Source organism: Amblyomma americanum, chromosome 6, assembly GCF_052857255.1.
Source record: "Amblyomma americanum isolate KBUSLIRL-KWMA chromosome 6, ASM5285725v1, whole genome shotgun sequence".
NCBI classification, from domain to species: Eukaryota; Metazoa; Arthropoda; class Arachnida; order Ixodida; family Ixodidae; genus Amblyomma; species Amblyomma americanum.
In genome coordinates this window covers 96,816,323-96,839,560 of record NC_135502.1, presented here as the reverse complement: position 1 = coordinate 96,839,560, position 23,238 = coordinate 96,816,323, and the positions used below count along the sequence as shown (strand labels likewise).

Below are 23,238 nucleotides of genomic sequence, written 5' to 3'. Positions count from 1 at the left end.
TTATTTTCCTGACGACAGCACATAACTTGAAGCGCGTGTTGATCACCACCCTCACTGTAATTTGTAACGCTGTATAGTTCATGAATTCAATACGGAGGATGGAGGTGTGGTATGGAGAAAAAAACTGAGCAGCTGCATCCAGAATGAAAAAAAAACATGAAGAGGGAAGGTAGAGAGTTTAACGATAAGAGTTTTTCGGTTGGCTACCCTACTCTGAGGAAAGAAAAGAAAGGAGGCAAAGTAAAAAGGGCCACCAGAAGGCCCTCGCAGCATGTTCACATCTGGTAAACAGAAGAGAAGTGCAGAAAAGGAGAGGTGTGTCCCTGGTGAGACGAGCAAAAAACACAAGGCCGGAAACTGGCCAATTTGCATCTCCCGTTAACGCCTGGCATTTACTGCATAAAAACACTATATGCGCAGATAAGTATAAACTAAAAATACAGAAAAACATTGGGTACACGTCCAGATCATTCAAATATGGTGGTCTACGCGAAAACTGAGCGCTGATCCAAGTGTTCGAGCCAAAACTCACAAAATCAAACACGACAGTGAAAAAAAAAGAACGAAGAATCTGCCTGCATATTTTCTACTGCGGAGATTTCTTTGGTTTGTTTCAGCTCGTGGCCAGTAATTTACGGCTTTTATATCTTCCTCTTAATATATGAGTCCTCGCCTGATTTTTTTTATTCAGTAATCAGCGTGAGTTTCGTGCACGGTAAGCATCTCACTCGCCCGTACGCTGTGGGGCGGAACAATTGTTATCATTAATGATGGGGCTAGCATCGTTTGCTTTTTGTGCGGAGCGAAGCTGCACTACGACATAGGAATGCTACGCACGACTGTTCAGAAGAAGAAAAGAAATAGAAACGATGACGACAAAAAAAGGAGGGAGTGCGGGCAGGCTCATTGTAATTGGCTTTTGCTAACGAAGTATCAAAACTGAATTACACTTTTTGGAGTACGTGCTTGTAGACTCAAGATGGGGATGGCACGCATGAAGCGAAAGCAGCTCGTCGTTTCGTTCAGTTCGGATTCTCAGACGCGCATTCCTAAATTGAGGGGCGTTTTTAGGATTATTTCGGAGAAACGACTTGTCTTGCATTAGCGCATCTTTTTCATTCTTATACAAATTTGCTTCTTGTTAACGATGAGATCTTCTGGAGATAGCCTTTTGTAAGAAGATAGCAGTTATTATGACAATATAGTCTTCCTAGTTCTGACTACGAGTTGCTTACTTTAGATGAGGATGGGTTGTGAACTCCTTAGTCATTGTGGAGGCTTCTTTGAGAGAAGCTCGGAGGTTTGGTTCTACCATTCGCATTTGAGACTGTGTGCTCATATTTGGTGATTAAGCATAAATTAGATTAGGTTTCATTCATCTATTCTAAGCACTTTATATTTAAAAGAGAGGCACGGCGCGAAACAAATTCTTATTTTCCTTTCCTTTTTCTTTGCTATATTACCGGTGCCGAGAGTGGTTGTGGTGAGAAAGAACAATATCATAAATTTCCTTATTTTAAGGGTATACAAAACGGCACATACTCGCCACAGTTCGATACCGGCTGCGGCGGTTGAATTTCGATGGAGGCGAAATTCTAGAGGCCCGTGTACTGTGCGATGTCAGTGCACGTTAAAGAACCCCAGGTGGTCGAAATTTCCGGAGCCCTCCACTACGGCGTCTCTCATAGCCCTAGTCGCTTTGGGACGTTAAACCCTCCCCCCCCCCCCTAAAAATCAAACCAAAACATACTCGCTCGAACTAGAAGCGCAATTTATTCCTCCGTTAAGGAATACAGTGCTTTTCGTTTCTCGAATAAAAACCACACTTGTTACAAGCATTTAATCGTAGATGTATGGGCGCTCCAGCGCTGAATTTTTCTCTGCTCACCTAATGATTCCTTGTTACAGTGAAGTTGACGAACGACACTGTAAACATTTCCGGCTGTATCAATGAAATAAATCAAGGTCCAACGTAACATATTTGTCCTATAATAATAGAGTGGGCGCATGAATTACTACGAGGCTAAATTCGTCCTCATGACTAGCTCCACGCAGACTCCTTGCAGGAATTCAGAAGTATCATTCCCGTCGGGAAAAAAAAACGCTTCAATAGCACAAAAACACTCGTACGAAAATGCTTATTGCGCTGAAAATGAATGCGTAAAAAAGGATTGCATGCAGTAATTACGCCGAAGTTACTGAACTTTCGTTCCAAAAATATCTAAAAAAAGAACCTCAGTTGAATGTTTTTAGGCGGTGCGAAGTAATAAACACAAAAATAAAATCCACTACATTGCTCCTTTATTCCCTACCCGCTCCTTTTCATCCCTTCAGTTTCTACCCTTCCGCACATATTCAAAAAAAGCTTCCTGTAAGTAACCATAAATGTCCTGCACGTGTACCGTTCAGAATGACATATGGCGGTTGCGGTGTACCGCATGATTATCAGCGCAGTTCCTGCATCTTACTCCTACTGCACTTCCTGACGTATGCGCTTACGTAATTGCTAACATTTATCTCAATGAACGCGCAAAGATACAAACCATCAGGCCCACAACTTTTTGACGTCAAAAAGAAAAAAAAAGACATGCACTGTAGGAATGAAGTGCTTCTCTTTAATACTTTTTTGCACGTGTTTACACGCACGCTGGCAGGTTAAAATGTGAGGGTAGTAAATATTGGAGCAACCTCAGCGCTAATGCGCGCCTTCTGACCTTCTAGTTTAAATTTTTGCCACTCTCACCTTTCAGCTTACCTGCTGTGCGCTTCATAAGGCTCGGTAAAGAGAACGCCCGTGCATCCAGGCTGCTCCGTGACGTTGGTTTTAGCAAACACTTAGAGGAACCGCCGACTAAATGACGAGCAAAGGCAACAAATCTTGCAGGGCGCACGCACTGCACGGGGCGCTTTTTAATGCGCGCCGCCTGCACCGACCATGAAGGCAAAACACGAAAGTCTCGGCGCATCGCAGCGAGCTAGGTGCGTCTGTATGCACGAGCTACACGCGGCTGGGTTTGTAGTGGCGTGCGCTGAGTCTGCTCGGTAAAAAAAAAAAAGTAAACAGCAGCCATGTAGCGCCCGCCGTTGAGGGTTAAAATTGATTCTGGGGGCAAGGTAATAACGCGAGGCTGACGCGAGGCGCTTGCCGGGACTGATGGAATAGAGGAGGTTAATCGAGAAATCGATCTGTTCGCCCCAAATGTTGCGACGTCGAGACTAATCTTCCTCGCTTGCCTTCTGTGACTGAGCATGACCATTGTGACCGTCGTTGTGTATGGCGACGTGTTCCGAAAAGCAACAAAAATTAAACAAAAGCGGCAATATATCTGATTTCTCGTCTACTGAGCCCATATACGGCGGAACTAATCAACGAGCTCGAAAAAAAAAAACCGAGCAGCCAGATTTGTTGAAAGTAATTTTAACCGGACATTCAGCATGAATGCACCTAAATGCACCCTTCAGTGGCAAGAATTAAAGATTCGGAGCAAAAATTTCCGATTACAGTGCTTTCATGTGAAATACGACTTAAAAAAAGTCACTTATCGCGAGAAATACATCCGACTTTCGTCATATAAATCGATAAGAAGGAGCATTCTTTAGAAGTCAAGGAGCTGTCTTTTAAGTATGATGTCATCTATTTTAGTTTTTTTGTTCAGACTGTTCCCGGCTGGAACCTTATGGCGCCGGATGTTGTTCAAGTTCAATTTGTTGAGTCTTTCTACCTCGCTTTGATTCTGTGAAATTTGTGTCCCAGATTTTATTAGTTTCTCTGTATCATCCCCACCTCCTGTTTTTTGCGGTCATACCTGCATATGTCAAATAAATGAACAAAATGTTTAAAGTACAGTATATGTTTAAAGGATGCTTTCCAGGAGCTTTGCAATGAACTGCTTATCGACCGCCTTCAATGGATGAAAAAAATACCCCATCTATTAAATACACCTTGCGAAGGAAAAGGAACTAGAGACCGAACAAAGCCCATTCGCAAAGGTCGTTTCCAGTCAGCAGCAGGTGTATGAGTGCGTGTCGCAACGGGCACTATTTATCTCCAGGTCTTTATGAGACGAGCGCCCGCCTTACAGTAGCTGCCTCCTACGGGCAAAAGGTCAAAGTAGCGCTTGCGAAACTCTAATGTGCGCTCATTACACACGCTCTTTGCCCACGGGGGCGCGCTTCGTATATTGTCTCGTAGTACATGAACGGTCTCTGGTACATGCGAATGTGTGCGCCTGGCATAGTCGCATTGTTTTAGCCGCCTCATCTGCAAGCGACAAGCATGTTGAAAACCTGCGGCTTATCTGCGTTGCACTTCTCGCGCCGTCGTGAATAACGACTGCAGGAAACATATTAGCTGTGGTACCGGTTACGTCACCTGCGCGCCATGGACGCGTACAAAGCGTAATATCTGTCCCCGTGTCGGATAGAAAGGAAGGTGATTATTGTTCAGCATTGCGGCACACTTAACTGAGTGCTTGCTTGTAGAAATTGCGTGGGCTTGAAAAAAAATGAAACGCAGTTTTATATTTTTTTTGCTCTCCAGCCCTGGAAAATGAGGATTATGAGGCTCGCCATGTTATTCGGCTGCGCGTGTTTTTTTATTTTGTTGCCGCCCGATGTCGTTGTTCTTTCACTGAAACGCCAGCACAAAGGCGGTTTAACATTCTGCCTTTATCGAACTCGACCGCCTCAGCTAGAAATCAAACGATGATTTTTTTTTTCTCAACTGAGTGTCTCCATAGATCTTATGGCTGACGGTGTATCGAGCGTGCGAGGAATGGTGACTGCATTTCGCGATGCGCTCCCATTACAAGGTCGAATGCGCAATGACGCTGGCCCACAACCGGCACCAAGTCGAGCTTGGGGGGGATCGCTTATGGATCATTCATCGAACGGTGACCGCCGCTCGGGAGTCCCGTGGTGCGCAGAAACTAATGAACATTCGAGTACGATAATTTTTTTTTTTTTTTTGCGGTATGCGCGCTCTGGGGTTCACGTGAAAATCCCTACCACTACCGGCGGTTGGACTGCCTCGAGGAAAGAAGACGAGTTCGGGTGTTTGTGTTCTATGCCTGCAAGTGGTCGCTTATGACGACGGTAAACTCGGAGCCGGCGATAGGGATCGAAGAGTGAAAAATTACATGGTCAGAAGGGTATACGCATCAACTCACTCGGCGGTCTTGGTGTACACTTGGTCTGCCTTACGCGTGCGCGCGCATTCACTGGCTCACTGATATACTGACATCCTCATTCGCTATCACACGCGTTCACTGATGATCCCTCACAAAAGCGAATCAACTTTTTCTACACATTTCTTCTTTTCTGCCTGTGATAACATGAAACAACGAATAAAAACCGCAACAGACACAGCACGTAGGGAAAGTTCGTGCCGGGACATCAATATTAACAGCGCTCGGTCAAACTCTTCGATTTCTGGACTCACGGCCTTTGACCGCTGGTTGTGGTAATTGCGGATGGGTGCCTTTATCAGAAAACAATTCCACGCGACTAAGGTTAGTCGGCAGCGTACCAGCCGTTGACTTTTAACACACATGTAGCGAGGTTGGCGATACGGAATCTTTACAGTGTAGCACTTAGTGGCTTCGTCGGCTATGATATTCAGAGCATGTGCCACTTGGTCCATGTCTTTTGGTAAAATAGCTTTTAACTAACGAATTATTGATTTCTGAGGGTACAGTAATTTTCTTTTTGAACATCAACGATCTTCGTTTAATGGCTTACAGCTGAGCATTATCTAAGTCTAAATGGTTTTCCGCAGGAGAGCGTCTCTGCTAAGCTACAGACTGCCCCGATGTCAATACCTGCGTTTTCCTGTGCTCGCAAGGGCATGAATCTGTGCTAACTTCAATGTCCAGCCTCCCATTCATTCATATGCCGAGAGGAAACGCGACTATCTAAACAATCCTAGCTTTGATTGCGAAAAGCACTGCCACACTACGTGGCGTATTGCACATAACGCCGATATATTTCTCAAAATCACTATTTAAAAATGCTGCCATCAGAGTGCTCCCTTTGCAAACCAGGTGCGCAAACGTGCTGACGCGGCCGTCAAAGATGCTGCCTTTCTGTTGAACACAAACATGTTACCGAGATCCGCATCTTTCTAATAGTGCCATTCGTCGCACAAGTAAGTAATCCGAGAAATTAAATGGTACGTGGTAACGTTTTTTGAAAACAGCGCTTTCTAGAAACCGTTCCACTGATAGCCCTTGCAATCGCATACTGGCATGTTACTAAATTTTTATTTATTTACAGGAGAAACGCAAATTTTACCCGTGGAGATCCTTGCAGGCGTATGGAAGCGTTAAAAATTGAGTTGTTTGTTTCAGAATGAGATGTGTCATTCAAGTAAACTGGATAGGCAAAACGAAAATCCCCCACGGTGTTCACACAAATAAATATGCTTGATGCTTTTTTTAATGTTTTATTCAAGCATTGACCTTCATATGAATGGTCGTCAATATGAAGAACGTGTCGCATAATACTGATGGTGATGTAGCAGATGCAGTACCTCCAAACTGCACCCTCGGCAAGGCTCTGCAGACCACTCTCTATGAAGTGTGTGAAATGCTCACAAAGAGTAGTTTAGATAAGATGGACGAGTTAATAGCGAAGTAAAAAAAAATTGCTTCGAATTCCGAGCAAAATACTCTAAATGAAAAACTTCTTCATCCAGAGCATTGGTTTCTGGGTTTTCAAAATGAACAGTTTATTGCAGGACTGATTTGGCACTGAATGATAAGGTGTCCGTTCCTGCGAACAGTTAGACTTTCCTTCTAGTAATCCCGACTGTCCACGCTGCGCACCGTGCAGGAGATGCCTGTGGAAACGGCGTCAAAAGTGGACGCCAGCAGTGAACGCCATGAAAGGCATGCATTGTCAGAAATAGGTTTTTAATGCACTGAAGTCAGCAATTTCATTTCGTTGAGATAGGTAATGCGTGCATTTTGATATTTTCTGGGTACAAATGTCACCATGGCCTTGGCTGCACGGACAATTGAGCTAGTTGGTACATCATTTTAAAACTTTCGAAAGCGCTGTGACAGGGGACCACCAAGAAGCGCTTGTCCTTCGTTTCTTTCTCTTGGTGTCCCCTGTCTCAGCGCTTTCGAAAGCTTTAAAAGGCCTTGAATGCTAGACTGTGTTTTTTTATTTATCTGAGTTGAGCGCATGAATACAAGCTTTGAAAAAATGAGCGTACATGCATTAGCTGGCGGTGCAGCTACAGGAAGCCGCTTTGATCGAGTGATGCACATATAAATCGGGCAAATTTAATGTGACTTTCAGCGAGTGACACACGCCTATTGTGCCATCTGTGCAGTATCGCAAGGCAAACATTATAATCACTCGCTGCAGAAAGCACTCGCATGAAAGTGAGCGGGGCATACCCTTTTCACTCTGCTTGAAAACACCTCACGTTCTCTACGTCCGTATCTTCGACACCAGTAATCCGGAAACTAGAACTCCTTAGTTTTAACACGTCAAAAATTTTAATTCGAAAACTAAAATAAATACACCTGAAAACGAACATGCTCCTGCATTATAGCATGTAGTATTAAACTTTGGTGCTAAAATCTGATTTATGTTTGCAAGAAGCTCTTTAAGAGCAAACGACACAAAGCTGCTCTTCTTACCCGCCCCGGTGGCTCCGAGGTTATGGCTCTCGGCTACTGATCCGGAGTTTCCGGGTTCGAACCCGACCGCGGCGGCTGCGTTTTTATGGAGGCAAAACGCTAAGGTGCCCGTGTACTGTGCGATGTCAATGCACGTTAAAGATCCCCAGTTGGTCGAAATTATTCCGCGGCCCTCTACTAAGGCACATCTTCTTCCTTTCTTCTTTCACTCCCTCCTTTATCCCTGCCCTTACGGCGCGGTTCAGGTGTCCGTCGATATATGAGACAGATACTGCACCATTTCCTTTCCCCAAAAACCAAGTATTATTATTATTAACAAGGTGCTGGGCTTCTTTTCATATTTGCCTGGAGTTGTAATGCTTGAGTATTTTGAAGTTGTTGCAAATGCTTCAACCCTCCACCCCCCCACCCCCCCGAAAAAAAAAGATGTTGTGAAAGATCTTTTTCGAAATTAAAACAATTAGTTCGTCTAACAACTTGGACATTGCGTTAAAAACGTTTAGCTGGTATAAGTTTTGCCGACTTTCATAGACACCAGTTCCATACAACTTTTTTTTTCCTTCCCTTTTTATCACCGCGCCACCGGAGTGACACTTCACAGGACGAAGTGCATTCGCAGCACTCGCGGAAATGAACACCAAGTTGGTCACTCCTATCCACCCGTACCAGTGCTGCCCTAACTGTCTAATCTCTCATAAAAAACAAGCACAGCAGAGTTAGCAGCCTCTGGCCTAAAAACAGGCATCCGTTGCAGCCGGTCAGCCGCTGCTATCGCTATTTGTGGAGCTGCCTCGTGCCCTCAGAGCACGTGGCAGGAAACTAGAAGCTAGACTTATCCCCGCGCCGCGTATCAGACCATTAGGTCAGGGCTTCCTGTTACGTTTTCAAGGCTTCGAAAACATTCGAGATTGTCCTTTTGCTTCGCTCCGCGGACATGCCGTGATTGGCCGCACACGTGTAACTCGTGCTGAACCGCCACCTAGGCTGCACGCAAGACTTTCAATTATTGCTCATAGATTCCTGATTCCTTGTAATGTGATCTTATTTTAGATGGTCATAGTTTCCATTACTTAAAAAAATGCGCAGATCTGATATAAGTCGCAGGCATCGGGTTTCCTAACAGTGCCATGAAAGGGTGAGTCTTACTGCAGGCTGATTTGTCTGCTCCGCAGTCAATGTTACGAAACATTGTTTCTAATGTTCAGTATTCCTATAAACTGTATTACCAGCGCGAACAATAATATGAATCCTGTATCTGTTTGTTGCTTGCTGTCAGTAGCTATTGATGTTTAGTGTTTTCTACAAGTTCGCGCGACAATACATTTTCAGTCACGCAATATACTCATGGGAAATTTAAATTATTTCTCCTTTTACTGTTTTCCACATCTTATATATTATACGAGACAACAGCATGTTATGCGAAACACGAGCCAAAGGCTAGTGGCGGGTTCAATAAAAAAGTAGTTTCTATACGCAGCGTACGCAACAGAATTGCTCAGCCAAATACTCGACGAAATATTCAACAAAGTAAATACTTTAAAAGGGCTCTGAAATTATTTTGATGGGCATATTCTAGGGCAACAAATGTGTTGAGAAGGTCTACGTGGGTACTGGAGTCGAATCTGAAAACTCTGCGTGAACCCTACAATTTAGAGAGAGAGAGAAAAAAATATTTAATGCATAGGATGTGTGGTTGGGTGGGCGCTCATTCTAAGAACCCATCGGGTTTTGCCGCCACACTTGCCCGGTTCTCAAGCTGATCTTCCGCATGTGAACCGGGCAGCGCCGCCTCCTAGTCCTAAGTTGTTGGGTTACTGATTCTTGGTAATTGGTTTTGGGGGAAAGGAAATGGCGCAGTATCTGTCTCATATATCTTTGGACACCTGAACCACGCCGTAAGGGAGGGGATAAAGGAGGGAGTGAAAGAAAGGATGAATAGGTGCCGTAGTGGAGGGCTCCGGATTAAATTTCGACCACCTTGGGATCTTTAACGTGCACTGACATCGCACAGCACACGGGCGCCTTTGCGTCTTGCCGCCATAAAAACGCAGCCGAAATTATTCCGGAGCACTCCACTACGGCACCTCTTCCTTCCTTTCTTCTTTCACTCCCTCCTTTATTCCTTCCCTTACGGCGCGGTTCAGGTGTCCGTCGATATATGAGACAGATACTGCACCATTTAGTTTCCCAAAAAAACCAAGTATTATTATTATTAACAAGGTGCTGGGCTTTTTTCATATTTGCCTGGAGTTGCAATGCTTGAATATTTTGGTGAAGTTGTAGCAAATGCTTCAACCCCCCCCCCCCCAAAAAAAAAAAAAGAAATATAGATGTTGTGAAAGATCTTTTTGGAAATTAAAACTATTAGTTCGGCTAACAAATTGGACATTGCGTTAAAAACGTTTGGCTGGTATAAGTTTTGCCGCCTTTCATGGACACCAGTTCCGAACAACTTTTTTTCCTTCCCTTTGTATCACCGTGCCACCGGAGTGACACTTCACAGGACGAAGTGCATTCGCAGCACTCGCGGAAATGAACACCAAGTTGGTCACTGCTACCCACCCGTACCAGTGCTGCCTTAACTGTCTAATATCCCATAAAAAACAAGCATAGCAGAGTTAGCAGCCTCTGGCCTAAAAAGAGGCATCCGTTGCAGCCGGTCAGCCGCTGCTATCGCTATATATGGAGCTGCCTCGTGCCCTCAGAGCACGTGGAAGGAAACTAGAAGCCACAGACTTATCCCCGCGCCGCGTATCAGACCATTAGGTCGGGGTTTCTTGTTACGTTTTCAAGGCTTCGAAAACATTCGCGATTGTCCTTTGCTTCGCTCCGCGGACATGCCGTGATTGGCCCACACGTATAACTCGTGCTGAACCGCCACCTAGGCTGCACGCAAGACTTTCAATTATTGCTCATAGATTCCTGATTCCGTGTAATGTGATCTTATTTTAGCTGGTCATAGTTTCCATTACTTAAAAAAAATGCGCAGATCTGATATAAGTCGCAGGCATCAGGTTTCCTAACAGTGCCATGAAAGGGTGAGTCTTACTGCAGGCTGATTTGTCTGCTACGCAATCAATGTTACGAAACATTGTTTCTAATTTTGAGTATTCCTATAAACTGTATTACCAGCGCGAACAATAATATGAATCCTGCATCTGTTTGTTGCTCGCTGTCAGTAGCTATTGATGTTTTGTGTTTTCTACAAGTTCGCGCGACCATACTTTCTCAGTCACGCAATATACTCATATGAAATTTAAATTATTTCTCCTTTTACTGTTTTACACATCTTATATATTATACGCGACAACAGCATATTATGCGAAACAACAGCCAAAGGCTAGTGGCGGGTTCAATAAAAAAGTAGGTTCTATACGCAGCGTACACAACAGAATTGCTCAGCCAAATACTCGACGAAATATTCAACAAAGTAAACACTTTAAAATGGCTCTGAAATTATTTATATGGGCATATTCTAGGGCAACAAATGTGTTGAGAAGGTCTATGTGGGTATTGGAGTCAAATCTGAAAACTCTGCGTGAACCCTGCAATTTAGAGAGAGAGAGAAATATTTAATGCATAAGATGCGTGGTTGGGTGGGCGCTCATTCTAAGAACCCATCGGGTTTTGCCGCCACACTTCCCCGGTTCTCCAGCTGGGCTTCCGCATGTGAACCGGCCAGCGCCGCCTGCTAGTCCTAAATTGTTGGGTTACTGATTCTTGGTAATTGGTTTTTGGGGAAAGGAAATGGCGCAGTATCTGTCTCATATATCTTTGGACACCTGAACCACGCCGTAAGGGAATAAATAAAGGAGGAAGTGAAAGAAAGGAAGAATAGGTGCCGTAGTGGAGGGCTCCGGAATAATTTCGACCACCTGGGGATCTTTAACGTGCACTGACATCGCACAGCACACGGGCGCCTTAGCGTTTTTCCTCCATAAAAACGCAGCCGCCGCGGTCGGGTTGGAACCCGAGAACTCCGGATCAGTAGTCGAGCGCCCTAACCACTGAGCCACCGCGGCGGGGCCTGATTCTTAGTATAGCCGGGCTTTTCTGGCATGCCCATATATGGTATTAATTAGGCACTTCACAGCAGAAGCTGCAACGCGGATGGTGCGAATTTGGAAACATACAGCTGAATTTGACAGGATGTATATAAGCATTCGATTGCAATTTCTTTAAACTGACCCATTGCTGCCTGTTCAGATTTTTGTGCGGTTCTGCGTATGCTTTCCTCGCTAATCTCACATCTTGGAGTACTTCCTTATAGCCTAATAGCGGGTTAGAATAATTACGTTCCTGCGAATGTTGGAGGATTCGGGGTTTAGCGCGCGGACAGGGGCATGAGCGCCTTCGTCTCCAACATCCGCAGAGTGTCATGTAGTCCATATTACTGTTTAAAGCCGGTATCTTCGTCAGCACTGAGTATAATGTTTGCGTGCTTACTAATCCTTCCTCCGGCATAGTTACGACATGCAGTCTGCGAGTCCGTGATTACACACGAGACCTTCCTGGAAACCATACCCAAAGCAATCGCCGCTTCCTTAACCTGGGTGTTTCTCTGGCATCGAATTGATGCCCCCTTAACTAATTTCCTTGTGCGTCCGTGCATGCATGCTGTCGTTGATATCCCCGTTGACTAGTCTTACCTCGTCCACGGAAATTGCCTCTTCCATCCCGCCCGATGTTCTCCTGATGGCACTCGCCCAAGCCTTTCTTCTTTTCTTGTGAAATGCGGGGCGCATATTTCTAAGAATAGGCTGCGCCTCGATTTTTCTTCTAATCATGTCTCCCACGTCCTCACTGTTCTCCGTAGACTAAATGCACCTATAATTTAGCAATAATTTAAAAATAATTTAGAAATAATTTTTAACAATCGCTGCTCGCAGTCGCTCGAACCGATTAGAGATACACCTCACCACTGGGCGTCCCCTACCCCGACGACGTCAGTGGGCACACGGGGCGAGCTAGAAGGCTGGCCCTTCTACCCACTGACGTCATCGGGGTAGGGGATGCGCGGTGAGGTGTGTCGCTCTAACCGGTTGCGAGCTACTGTGACCAGCAAGTTTTTAAATTATTTCTAAATAATACGGTCCATGCAGATCTTTCAAATTCGGCTCGAATACCCACAAAGACCTCCTCTACAGACCTGTCGCACTAGAATATGCCATTGAAATCACTTTAGGCTCCATTTAACACTGCAGTACACAACTAAGGTTGGGGAGTATCACCTAAAGGAAAAAACATTCGCATCAATACACGCAAAAATATATGCATGGTAATACATGTAAGAGCACCACAAAAGTAACCAACCGGACGTCAGCAAAGACAAGGAGCCTTCATTAGTTCATGTGTATATAGCTCTTTACAGCAGTAATAATTTTAGTAGATTGCTTGACATCTTTAAGCAATTCGTTCCATCGAGAGCGCCATTGATTGTAATAACTTTTTCACATATATGTTGTGGCATGCAGGTAAGTAAAAGCTGTGGCTTATTGCTGACCCAGCATTTCTTTGTGGTAATGTAAATGTGTTCAGCGAGAATGGTTCACTGGTTCGTATAGCAGCATGAAATATTTTAGAAACTTTTAATTTGTGTTAGGCTACCAGCCGGAGTCGTGGGAAAAACCAAATCAACTGCGTGCACATACAGACGCGCCTTAAACGCAGGGATTAAAACGCCTAAGAGCACTTGCTTTCATCTCGTTTCCACGCTGCTGGCCTTTTTTTTCGGCCGTTATTTTTGTTCCCTAAATAGCCTGTTCAGGTCTGAAATCCGATTCGCTAGGCTTGCAATGCAAAACATTAGCTGTTGTTATTGTACAGACGTGTACAAGGCCTCGTGCATAGTGTGAAAATGGTTGGAAACTGATATATTGAAACACCAGGGGCCGTATTCTACAAGGTGTCCATTTACCGCTGTCCATTTCGCGTCTATTCATTCCTCTGTCGGTGGTCGCTCAGGTATAGCCACGGTTTTCAAGCGTCTGCGGCAAGCGACCCGGCCATTGGCTGGTTGGCGACTGGATCCCTTATTGGCTGCATACTGCAGCCAATGGCAGCCAGTTTTCGGGTCTGTCTCCTGCGGTCGACAGAGCGCTGCGATGCACCTCACCATTGGCTGCATACTATATGCAATCTCAGCCAGTTGTAACGTCCGGTCGCCAACCACAAAGCCGAGGCTATACCTGAGTGACCACCGACAGAGGAATAAAAAGACGCGAAATGGACAACGGAAAATGGACACCTTATAGAATACCTGCCCAGTATTTGTCAGGTGACTACTCGATGCATGCTCTTCTTTCTGGGTATGTACGTGACGCTATTGGCTCTGAAAAAAAATTACAATAAAGTACTTTATGTGCCTACATGAATATGTCCAAAGACGTGCTACCAAATTTGGAGTTTTGATAAATATTAATCACTGCGTTCGTCACCCAAGACGCGCACACACACACACACAACAAAAATCAGAGTTCCGATAACAGTAGTGCTGTATTCGTCTGAAAGAAATAACTGCCAGCTGTAACACTTCAGGAAACGCTTCCATAGGCGTTATTTTGTAAGTTTGCGTTTTCTTTCCTTAGAACATCTGCCATTGGTTGCTGCTCCCGGTGACGTAAGCCGCATGGAATGACGTTACGCTGGCCGTGGCTAAAGCGCGCCCATTATGTCACTTACCTGCACAAATGCGCCCCACATGCATGTAGCACTGGCAGGCCTGCGCCTACGAATGAGGGGGCACGACGTTCGACATGCCTCAGAAGCTTTTTCGGCGCTAGTTTCATGTCGGGGACATAACTATGCATTGTTTGTGCAACAAAATGACAGAGCATGTTCCGTGCGGCAATACCGGACTAGATGCGGCGGAGATGGGGCGGCCAGCTACAGCCCCCACGTCCAGACCGGCCGTGCCTGAGATCGATAGTTTGCTTCCAATGACGATTTCGCCATTATTGACGTCAAGACCAAGCACAACCTGGGGTTTCTAAATACGGCCACACTTCGCTACGTGCTAAGTGGTCTGCATAGCGCCTGAAACGGTCATTAATGCATATCAGGGACCCTAACAAGCTCACCTCTCCACAGAGCCGACCTATGAATGCCGATTTTTTTCGTACTCTATAGCTCGTTCGCAACGCAAGATCGCTCCTACCATGTCGTGGCGGATCCGCATAGGGTGCCCACGCAATGCTGACATTTGGGGCGCCTTTCATCACGCCGCCGGACCATTCACGGGCCCGTATAGCGTTCCTCACCACGCAAAGCGTCGTGCTCGCAGGGCACTCTTCGCGAATCGTCTTGTGGTTCCCAATCGCGTGTGCCTTTGCAGTAACCGACTGAAATGCCACGACCGGAGTGCGCTTCGGTTCCACAAAGGGTACTCGTGTGGTCAGCCGCAGCAATGACATCTGAGCGTGGATGCGTCGGTAGCGAAGCCCCCTCGGTGTCTTGCGAAAGATGCCGCACTCCTGAAGTCTCACAAAGGGTATGACATTTCATTCGAGCTTTCGTCAGGCTCCACACATGTATCCCTTTTGATAACCGCAGCGGAGTCGTAACATCATGCAAGTTTGTGCTTCCCTCACGTGCTTAGATACGTTTCTCATAGGCGGCGGGGGTCCTTCTGAGTTTCGTCAGCCGTACAGGGCTTACCTGGACGGTATGAACAACGTTGAATAAGCACGTGTGCGTGCGTGACAGTTGCGTGAATGTATACCGTTTCACACTTTATCGCCTTCGTTTGGAGTATCTTATCCGATATCCCCACTACCATCCGTGTTGTGTTGTGTTGTGTTGGGTTTTATGGCACATAGGCAGCTAAGGCCATCATGCGCCAAGCTCAAGGTATAGCACTACACCGGCAAACATCTACAGTCTACTTTAAGCAATGCCTCCTTTCCTATGAGACAGAAATGCGATCAGTATAGCCTCGCTAACTTGCCTTCCTTTTCTAAATCACTCGTTGTTGCAGCACCACGCAATATGAGAAGAACAGAGGGGAGAGGAGAGAGGAATTCTTTTGATCTCGGCCAAAAAATTCGCTAAGAAGGCGATAGAATGCTGTCGGAACATGAGGGCAATGACAATTGGCGTGGAATGTCTGTCTGGGGAAGCGTGAATCGACCGGGGACGACACGTAAATGAGCCCGAAAGCCGAGATGCATGTGCAGCTTGTAGTTCTCTCTCAGTGGGCCTCCTGATTCGCCCCTATAGAAAGGAAAATGCGCCCTGCAATATAGCCATATTCTCCAAACTCAGCCCAACGGCACCTGTACTTCGTTTCGTCAAAATTTACTTGCAGTGATCGTAATATACGTGTGTGTGTGCGTGCGTGCGGGCGTGCATGTGTGTGTGTGTGTGTGCGTGCGTGCGTGTGTGTGCGCGTGTGTGCGTGCGTGCGTGCGTGCGTGTGTGTGTGTGTGTGTGTGTGTGTGTGTGTGTGTGTGTGTGTGTGTGTGTGTGTGTGTGTGTGTGTGTGTGTGTGTGTGTGTGTGTGTGTGTGTGTGTGTGTGTGTGTGTGTGTGTGTGTGTGTGTGTGTGTGTGTGTGTGTGTGTGTGTGTGTGTGTGTGTGTGTGTGTGTGTGTGTGTGTGTGTGTGTGTGTGTGTGTGTGTGTGTGTGTGTGTGTGTGTGTGTGTGTGTGTGTGTGTGTGTGTGTGTGTGAAGGAAGGCAACAACCACCGAAACCAAGGTGCATAGGGGAATGTATCTATTTTTTTTTCATTTGTATTGCTCATCAATGGGAGAATAATACATTTATTAATCTGTTCCTTGAAGAAAATTCGTTATAAAGTAGACGAAAAAACAACCATGCCGCCGGTGGGAATCGGGCCCCCACGACCTCCGAATTTCGCATCCGGTGCTCTCTCTCTCACTGTATATATATATATATATATATATATATATATATATATATATATATATATATATATATATATATATATATATATATATATATATATATATATAGCAGACAAGGTAAAGGAAATGAGGGGCTCATTTGGACAAATTTATGAAAGGAGCCAACAGTCACCTAAACCAAGGTGATTATGGAAATGTGTATTTTTTATATGTTGTGCTTAGCAGTAGGATAATAATACTCAGATTAATTTATCGCTTAAGGAAAATTACTTATAAAGCGCTGAATAAACAACCATGCCGTCGGTTGGATCCGAACCCACGACCTCCGAATATCGCGTCCGGTGCTCTACCAACTGAGCTACGGCGACGGCTGTGGAATCTGCTGCTCTCGTGGGGGTTTGTGTTTATTGGGTGTAAGCGAACATTGACAGTGTTCACTAGCGCCACCCTCGTCTAAGTGTTATTATCCCAGTGGCAAGCACAACACATAATAAAATACACATTCCCCTATGCACCTTGGTTTGACTGTTGGCTCCCTTCATATATATATATATATATATATATATATATATATATATATATATATATATATATATATATATATATATATATATATATATATATATATATATATATATATATATATATATATATATATATTTGGACAAGGCAAATGAATTCAAGGGCTCGTTTAACAAACATAAGCAGAAAGCCAAAGGTCACTCAAACCAAGGCGCATAGGAGAATGCTACCATTTTTTTTAATTTCTACGGCCAATCAATTGGTTTAAAAAAATTTCTATAAAGCAGCCGAAAAAACAACCATGCCGCTGGTGAGCATGGTTAAAAAATAGTAATAAAAAAGTTTAAAAAAATGGTAACAATCCCCTATGAGCCTTGGTTTCGGTGACTGTTGACTTTCTTCATATGTTTGTCAAACGAGCCCTTCAATTCATTTGCCTAGTCAACGAATAGCTTAATGGGGGTTTCGGTTCTGGCAGTCTCGATGCCATAGGGAGCATAAGAGAGTTCTCGCACAGTTTCCGCCCTCGCCGTTAGAAGACGTTCTACGCCGCACTAGCGGCATTACTGGACAAGCTACGTCCACCGCTATGGTCGAGGGTGGCGCTGGTGAACACTCTCAAGGTTCGCTTACATGCAAGACATAAATGCCCACGAAAGCAGCACATTGGACAGCCGTCGCCGTAGCTCAGTTGGTAGAGCACTGGACGCGATATTCGGAGGTCGTGGGTTCGGGTCCCACCGGCAGCATGGTTGTTTTTTCTGCTGCTTTATAGTGATTTTCTTTAAACCAAATAATTGGCCCTAGAAATTTAAAAAAAAGTGGTCCCCTATGCGCCTTGGTTTCAGTGACTGTTGGCTTTCTGCACATATATATATATAGCGTGTCGCTGGCGAACACTGTCAAGGTTCGCTTACAGGCAAAAACATAAATACCCACGAGAGCAGCAGATTGGACAGCCGTCGCTGTAGCTCAGTTTGTAGAGCACCGGACGCGATATTCGGAGGTCGTGGGTTCGGATCCCACCGGCGACATGGTTGTTTTTTCCGGTGCTTTCGATGCAATTTTCTTTAAGCTACAGATTAATCGAAGTATTATTCTACCATAGGTTGACACTACAAATTAAAAAAAAATCAGAAACATATATTCCCCTGTGCACCTCCGCTTCGGAGACTGTTGCTTCGTTCATTGATGATATATATATATATATATATATATATATATATATATATATATATATATATATATATATATATATATATATATATATATATATATATATATATATATATATATATATATATATATATGCGTAATGTGTGTGTGTGAACAAGTCATTGTTGCGCGTTCGTCTTTTCGTAGAGTCTTGTTTTTTTCGATTTCGTTGAACATCGCTTTATAGCTCTGCAATGTGATGCATTTTTCGGCATTAGAGGCAGTGCTGACCAGCAGAGTAACGCTCCTCATACAGTTCAGTTTACCCCGTTCTGACTGGCTTCAAAAGAGTGTGACGAAACTTTCGGAATTCCAAGCGCTGGCTCACTTTACTTCTCAGGTTGCTATTCTCGCGTCTTCGATATCTGGCTCATGTCTTGGCTGTGTGCCTTCCATCGTCACTTTTACAATTTTTTTTTCGCAAGAGCAATATCTGTACTAAATTTGGGAAGGCACAGACGGTAGCTTTCGCAAGGAATTGGCTCTCCGTTCTGATAACTCAAAGAACTCGCCGGTATGCGCTTGGGAACACGGAAAATTCCGGTTATCTATTAAGGCTGCGAAGCACTCAGCATAATGTAGGCTCTAGATGCGAGACGTTGAAGAAAAGGAAAAAATAAAAATCGAATGTTGAGAAAGCTAATGTCGTCCTTGCGTAATTCGGTCGACTTAATGCTTCGCTGTTGCTTGTTATAGCCGCGCACGTGCAGTGAAGAATTTGAAAAATGAACGTCGGGCAGACAAATATAAGCCGCGCCTCGGAGAAGGGAGAAAAAACCTGCGCCGAACGTGTATTTTGTGGAAAATAAAGGTGAAGAAACCAGGCACAGGCACACTTTCAATAGTGAGCGGAGCCAGCCGGGAACAGCGAATGCGCACGCCTCCATATGCGCGAGGAGCAGAAACAGATCGTCCTGGATACACCGGCACCAATGCGCGGGCATAAATCATTCCCAAAACGTCTTTTCGTTTGCATCAGGAAAAAAAAGAAAACCTAAAGATGGAGAAGCAAAAGCAGACCTGACGGCGAGAGTTAGAGGGACGTGAACACGAAAACGAGCAGGTTCGTTTCTTTGAAGTCTAGGACAAACTCGTTGCCAGTGGCTGCCGCTGAGTTTTACGGAGGGGGAAGGAAGTGGCAGGGAAGTCGGTCGTGCCTCGCGCGAGAGCTGTTGCCACTATCCGCCATGTTGCGAAAGTTCTCAAACGGTCTCGCCCTTCGACTCGCACGCACAAAACCAGGCGGCGCGCTGCCCTGCGTGGCCGCGCCGTCGTTTCTGGGTGGCGCTAGATTAGAACCCCGGAGCTTCATCGTCCGGCCGTTTTGTATCCAACTCTCCGGGAGAAGGCGAAGGGTGGATTTTTAGCGCTCCGACTTCTTTTTTTAGTTTACACTCAATCTTGTTCGCTTCATCTCTCGCTGAAAACTCGGCAGAAGAGGAGGCGGGAATGCGGGAGGGGGGGGGGAAGAGAAGGCGCAAAAGTTCTAGAGAAATCTCGTGTTGCAGAGTGCAGTTGCGCGACCACGCGCGCCCGCGCTCGACTGCAGGACGACGAGCCGCGAACGGAAGGAAAAAATTTTCGGGGGCGCTCCCCAGAGCTAGCGAGAGCGAGCGAGTGCGCAAACGCTAAAGCACTACCCTTCAAAGTGTGTGCGTGCCCCACCTACACCTTCTCTTTCTCTCTGTCTTTCCTTCTTTCCGCTACCTCCCCCCCCCCCTTCCGTCGGTGCCGACGCCGCTCGACGTCAAAGCCTAATTGACTGTGGGGCCGGAGCGCACGCTTTGTTCGGAACGGTTTTTCGCCGAGATACAGGGTTTCCCGCGCGCGCCGCTTTCTCCGAGGCCTGCCCGGCGCGGCAGCGGTAATGATGCGAGCGTGACGGTGCCGCCGCTGGCCCCCTCGACGATGCCGCTGCTCGAGATGAGAGGAGCAAGTGCGCGTGTTCGGCCAGCGACGACTCTCCCTTAATTTTTCTTCTTCGTCCTTCCCCCCCCACCTTTTTCATCCTTCATTTCGTCCCGGTCTCCTACGCACTTACTCCCTTCTTTCCCATTACTGCCATTCCTAACTCCCTTTTTAGCCCGCTTTTTCTCTTGTCGCCAGGGAAGTTCGTCCCAAAATGCTTCCCTTTTTTTTGTTTCCTCGAGATCAACCCTTCCGTCGTGCTTCCCTCCCTAGCGGCACTCCTGTGCCCAGGCCCTGGCGCGAGTGTCCCTATTTGTTCTTTTTTATATCTGTCTCTTCTTCCATCGTTCCGCCCCAGGGAAGCTTTGTCCTTGGAAAGCTTTGTGTATATGTGTGTCTGCGTGCGAGGCCCGTAAAAGACTGGAATTCTTAGATAATACAATTCCCCGTGGGGAAGGGATGCGCGCGCTTGTCTCGGAGCGCTCCGGAAGTGGCGAGGAATGCAGACGCTTGAAGAAATGTCGTAGCAGAAAAAGGGTTCTACTGCACTTCCTTCCATTTATATGTATTTTCTTTTCTTTCTAAGCTACGCTCGGTCCTTTACCCAGCAGAAGCGTAAGCGCTCAGGAATTCGAGTACAGCAGTGGTGTGAGGTGAGCCCTTTTTTCGTTGTAAGTGGTGTTATATATGGCCGGAGTGGGGGCGGTATTCCGATACGACACTTCTAAGGCAGCGCCTTCCTGCAACAATTGGCTTTGAAGCCAGCGTGCGGAGGAGGCGGCTGTTGCGCTTGCTTTTCCTATTGCGAATCGAATCGAATCGTGGACCGGCAGTTTCGCGTCCGCCTTTCAATCCGCATTGGAATTACTTTTAGGCTCTGAGCGTGCCTTGAAAAATGAGGAAAGAGACTCTAATCTAGTGAATGATAAATAAAATGCTCCTTAAATTTAACTGTTGTAAAGTTTTTAATGTGATAGAGGACAGTTTAGAGGATGAAGAGCTACAAAGGTCACTTTAAAAAAAAAACAGGAAAGGCGTAGATAGTGCATTTTTACGTTTCGCGAAATTGTCATGACATGACCAGCAGTCGCTCATCGGGGTTAGCGATGGGATGGTGTGTACTGCGTATCGTGTTTAGCAAGCAGAGAATCCAAGATTGGCGGGCCAGTTTGAAGCGGCAGCTATAGTCCCCTTAATACCCCACACGTTTCAAACAGGGAATGCTGTACTACTCTAATGAATGAGGGCAAGCGATAAATATAAGTACAACATCCTCGAGAAAATTTTTCAGTATTCGAATATTGTAAGGTGCTGTTATGGTAATATTGAATGTAATGGCCCAATCTTCTGATGCGCAGCAAAAATATGCCTTTTAAAGCATTTCCATCACTCGCACCGAGCAGTTAAGACTGCCATAAAAAAAAACCAATGGGGAACGTTTATGACTGTAGTATAATCGATAATAACAAAAAATTCAAGCCTGCCGACGAAAGATCGACGGATATATTGATTATTATACTCAAATCATACAATGGTATAAAAATATTGTGTCCATAAAATATTTCTCGTTGAATAGGATTGGCAGTGGCTTAGGTCGGCTATGCCAGGATGTACGTAGCGCGAGGAACCTGGCTGAGCTTGTTGTGGTCAATGTGTGTTTAGCAGTGAGAGACATTAGGCTCCATCTCGGCGGCTATGCACCGTCTATTACGCTCTGCAGTCTGTCATATCGCAAGCCGTTTCTCTCTCTGTTCGGGAGTATCCGGTGCTTTCTTCGCTTTCTTAGGCTCATTCTCTTTTTGTTGAGTAGCCAAGTGTCAGGCGACAACCTCAGGGTCGGAAGAGCTAATCTTCTCGTGTCTATACCGCCGTTTAGCAGCGTCTGGACCCTCCTTCTCTGCATGCATGTCAAACGTTTCGATACAGCCGCCGATTACGTATCGACCTTTTGTACGCAATACTGCGCATGGGACGCGCGGTTCAGGTGATTGAGCGGCGAAGTGGCGACGAAGCGCACGCCGCACCTGCTGCTCCTCTCCGGTTGCCATGGTAACGGCGCATGCGCACAACTGCCCTCTCCCGGCCACCGCGAAATGCTCGACTGGTAGCCCAGTGTAGCTCTCGCTGCAAAATGCTTTTGTCAGGAATTGTTGGGTATGACTCGTTTACTCATATATGGACTGGCGTGTGTCCTCAATCCGTCCGACAAGAACAATCACCTGCTATTCTTCAGTTGAAATTTATTCTTATGCGCAGCTGCTTCCGCTTACAGCACCTGAAGCATTGAGAAGAGCAATTGATGGGTGGCGTACGCTGTGTTCGTCTTTGTCGTTGTTTCCCGCTTCAAGATAAATTTACATCTCTGGCAACACCTTAAGCCGTATGCGGTATAACTTGTTCCCTGAGAAATAAATGTATATGCATGTCCAGGAACACTACGAATTTTATTTCTTTACACTGCCTTATTCTTTTACCACTTCATGCCACCGTCCAGCAAGCACTAGTGGTGAGCGGAGGAACTAAAACGTTTTTGTCCAGCTTTACACTTCTACAACTTTCACAATACGTTCCGTATTTAACGCCTTCACTGCGCCAACGATTTTCGGAGCCCTAGTGGCTGTTCGTCTTACCCCACTGGTTGGGCCAATTTTAAATTTTCTTGGGTGCGGCGTGCCTACCTTCTTATATTCCGACGCAGGCAACTTATCAGAACCAACAATAGAAAGCGATATCACCCAGGCATGTGTGTTTTTCGCAGGCTTTTTGAAAAACCTGATCTCTGGCAGAGGTCCATCGCGCCACACGGCATTCGTGACCCACCGGTGACCAGCGACCCTGTGAACACTCTAGGAAGACAGGTAGTGAAATGGTATGTTTACTACTGAGAGATAGACATGCTCGTATCAGTAAAATATCCGTTGAGTCTGTGATCATTTGCGGCAGACCGAAGAAGCAGCCGATACAACTGAGGCTACACATCACTGGTAATGGCAAATGGGCTCACGTAAACATCTATTCTAAATGAGCACTGACATATTAAAGCGACAGAGTTGAAAGTCGGCAATTGTCGTGTAACT

General features: G+C 45.7%; 1 protein-coding gene across 2 annotated transcripts in view; it reads left to right on the top strand.

The window, feature by feature from the left end:
- LOC144093896 (nephrin-like) overlaps positions 1 to 23,238 on the top strand; it is a 195,787-nt gene that overhangs the window by 5,523 nt on the left and 167,026 nt on the right. The window lies entirely within an intron of this gene.